Here is a 4,029-nt window from a genome sequence, read left to right on the forward strand (position 1 = left end):
GCAGAGATTTCTACCCTCCTCACCCTCAGGGACACCACTTGGCTCCATGGGGAGGTTCAGAACCAAACCACAAGTCCCCCGAGAACAACCACTATTTCTATATTTTTTACCAGAGAATGAAACTCTCAGTCGCTGAAAGAGATTCCAGTGGGACGTGGTGCCGTTTTTCTATCTGCCTTCTTGCAACAACAGTTTCTGAACTGACTTTGTTTTTACACGATACCTTGCCTCCTGTGTAATTCTGTTTTTAAGGGTCCGTGACGAGCTATAACTTCTCAAGGGGAAAGAACATTGTGGAAAGGTAGAGCTGGAAGGATCTAGGAGGTCAACCTGCCTGTGATTTTCAAACCATGTTCCATAGAATAAAGGGAAGACTAAGCAGGAGGGCTGTCTCCCCTTCCCCACATCCCCACCCCATTCCAACCAGACAGCTCCCCTTCTATCTGTTTTATATGTCAGGCTACTACGGAATACATAGTTCTGCTACTAAAAACATTCTTAGAAGTTTGAAAACCAGTGATCTAGCCCAACTCCCTCATTTTATAGGTGGGGAAACTGAGGCCCAGAGAGAGGCAAGTGAGATTTGTTTCCTGGCTGGACTGGGCTGTGATCCTGGTCTCCTGGATCTGTCTTTCTGCTGATTCTGGTCTGATGCACAGAGAAGGAATCCATTGGTTCTGGCTTCATCTGTGCCCGACTTCCTCAGCAGCCTCTTGCAAGGACTTCCTTCTCTGATCTCAATTTCTCCATCTGAACAAAGGGATCCTGGAACAAGCTGCCCTCTGTACAGGATCTGCCACCTGAGGAAAACCACATGTGGGGTGATAATCTGGGTTTGCTGCAGAAATTCCCAGATACTGGCCAAGGGCCAGAGGGATTCAGCCCAATTCTAGAACACAGACAGGAGGTTGGAACAATCCACTTCAATAAGAATCATTGAGAAGTGGATAGACACTCTCCACTTTGTGGGGATGCAGACACAGAGCCGTGCCCATGACTGCTGACTGCCACCACCAAGGCCCTTGGGTACACAGCCTGCCTCCTCCAAGATGATGTGAGCAGAGGTCAGCCCAGGTTAACAGAAAAGGCCCTCCCCAGGAGGTAGAGAGCCCCCAGCACTGAGTGGTATGCCAGCAGAGCCCCATGGCCATCCACCCATGAGGGCTTCTGGAGAGGGATGACTGCACTAGGTAAGTAGGGTCAGATGGCCCTAAAGTTCCCTCCTGGCCCTAAGTTTTTCTGCATCCCTCCTTTTTGAATCTGTGTTCTGAGCCCTGCTGTAAAGTTCTTTCTTTCTCAGTGGTCAGTACAAGAGCCCAACAAGAGACTGGGAATGATTAGAAGTGAAATTTGTTCCTGCTTACCAAGAAGGGCAGACAATAAGTTTTCTCCATCGCACAGGGTGATTCTGGAGTCAAGATAGGGACTGCAGGAGGCCACCTAGCCTAGTAGGTTTCAACCCAAGCTGTACATTAGAGTCTCCTTGGGAGCATTCAAGAAATAGAGACACGCAGGCTCCATCCCAGACCGATTGAGGCTGAGTCTCCAGAGTAGGGCCTGGACTTCTGTATATAAGCTCCCCAGGTGATTCTGCCATACAGGGATGATGGAAACCCATGGGACAAGTCCATCTATAGCCATATGCAAGAAAGATGAAGAGGACAATGAGTGCCAGACAGGAGCTCGGACTCAACCCCAGATCCTCTTAAGTCCTGGCTGCTGGCTCCTAAAATGTCAAGAAGTATTGTCCCAAACCCTCCCCCAAGATCTCTAGGACCCTCACCTGCAGCATGATGGGGGCTCTGTGTTCCCGTTTGCCCCTTCCCCTGGCCATGACTGATTCCCTTTGTCTGCACAGGCCAGACATCCATGTTCCTTGTCTCATTCTTCATTTACTCAGTCCCTGGGACTCCCACCTGAAGCACCAGCCAAGCTTGCCTTAGTGTGCTCCAGAGCAAAAGCCCAAATCCCAGGCACTGTCAGGGAAGCAGAGTTCCACTGGATGGGGCTACCTCTCCTACCTTATTTGTGGCCAGCACTGCACAGTTTACAAAGCCCTCCCACCTCCACTCATTGACACATGCCACTCTGAGACAGGTCAGGCAGGCTTTTTAATCCCCAGGTTCAGAAGGGAAGACCTAGCTGCAGAGAAGTGAAGAAACATCCTGTCCAAGGTCACTGGCTGCCAAGTGGTAGAGGTAGGGTTGAGTTCAGCGAGCTCCCGGCATGCCTCTGCACAGCGCCAGCCCTTCTCAAGCTCTCCCCACCCCTAAGGGACCCAGACCTCACACTTAAAAACAGGACACAGGCATCTTTGAATAAACTTGTTTCCTTTTTTTCTTTTTCTGTTTTTTTTTTTACATCTAGAATAAATTATTTAAATTATTTCACAGCAAGGGAGAGGGATAGGTAATTTTTATCAGATATTTTTTTAAGCCATCTTATTTTTAAATTACGTTTTGTTTATGTTCTTGAGCTGATGACGTGAAACTTGCCCAGCATTTGCAGGGTCCAGCCAATTGGCAGTGTGTGCATTTGGCTCCTTACTCCATACCCTGGGAGTCCCCTTTCTGTTGACTCAGGAACTTTCTGAGAACGAGGACAGGACTCGGAGATGAGCTTTAGGGGGTGACCAACCTTATCGCTACAATAATTGTGCTTCCTGGAACAAAACTTGAGATTGTATCATAGAGAGAAACAGGAAGTCAGAAATTGATCTATGCTTTTAATAGGAAACCGTGCCTGAAACAGTTTGAATGATTGTTTTAATGTTGCTTCTGAAATTCTTTGAACCTTTGTTAAAAAAAGATAAAAGAAAAAAGGAAGAAAAGTGAAAATTAATACATGTGGAATCGTGTAATGGAAAGAATGTAATAAAATAATAAACACCTGGCTAGACATTTTACTAATGGAGCTTTCCTTTTCTTGATTTGTTCTGCAAATACCAACGAAGCACTTACTGTTTGGGCCAGACACCAGCCTGGGGAACAGGTAGGACAGAAATGGTCCTTGCCCTCTGCAAAGTTTTCAGTCCTGACTGGAGGAATGGGAAGGGTCAGGATAGGGGACATGCAGACTGCTCTGGGAGGAGAAGCAGGGAAGGCTTCCTGGCAGAGGTGATAGGAAGAAACCTGAAGGATGAGTAGGAGTAAGCAGGACAAGGGGCATTTGGGGAACAGAAGAATGTTCCAAGCAGAGAAAATTGCATGTTCCCCAGTCTGGAAACAAGCAAAGGGTGAAGTATAGACAGGGCAGGGACCAAGGGTCTTAAGAGAAGAGGCAAGGGCCCTATGGAAGCTGAGGTTTTAGCCTGGGGACAACCGAAGTTTGGGGTGGGGGATGTGAAAGTTGTCAGTACTGAAATGGAGTCACTTACATCAAAACCAAACTAAATGTGGCCAAAAGGCCACGAGGGAGAGGCCTTCAGGAACAATTTGCCTGATATCAGGAACTATTGCAAGAGGTCCACCAAACCACAACCTCGCACAAAGGTCCCCTCTATGAGGGCATCTGCCCAGCAACTGCCTGTTCAAACTTGGGCTGACACTACCCTTGTTATTAATTCTTGTAACCAAGGATTATTATTTTAAAACAACGTGTGCAATCCTCCTCATTTTGCCTTAAGTAAACCCTGCTTTTCTTTGCCTCGCTGGGTAGCCCGCGTCCCCCCTGCGTATCACGGCAGGTGTGTCCCTGGATTGCAATGTTTCTGCTCCTTCCGGAGGAAACTCATTAATCTTTAGAGAATCTGTTGATTTACGCTGACGGGGTTTCCTACCATTGTGGGAATGGTTATCTCATCTGAGGAAAGGGCAAGAGGGATCAAGGAAAAGTGAGAAGTGTAGGTGATGCACACCCTCCAGGAAGGCCACAGCCAACCAGGGTCCCAGTCGCAGGGTCTAGCGTCACTAAGCAGGAAGCCCACCTTCTTCCAGTTGGCCCATGAGGCGCGAGCCCCCCATTTCTGCTGTGGCCACCTCCAGGCCAGGCCGGGCGAGGGGAGCACCCTCCGAGGCCCGAGCCCACTGG

Source organism: Cynocephalus volans, chromosome 17 (genome assembly GCF_027409185.1).
Source record: "Cynocephalus volans isolate mCynVol1 chromosome 17, mCynVol1.pri, whole genome shotgun sequence".
NCBI classification, from domain to species: Eukaryota; Metazoa; Chordata; class Mammalia; order Dermoptera; family Cynocephalidae; genus Cynocephalus; species Cynocephalus volans.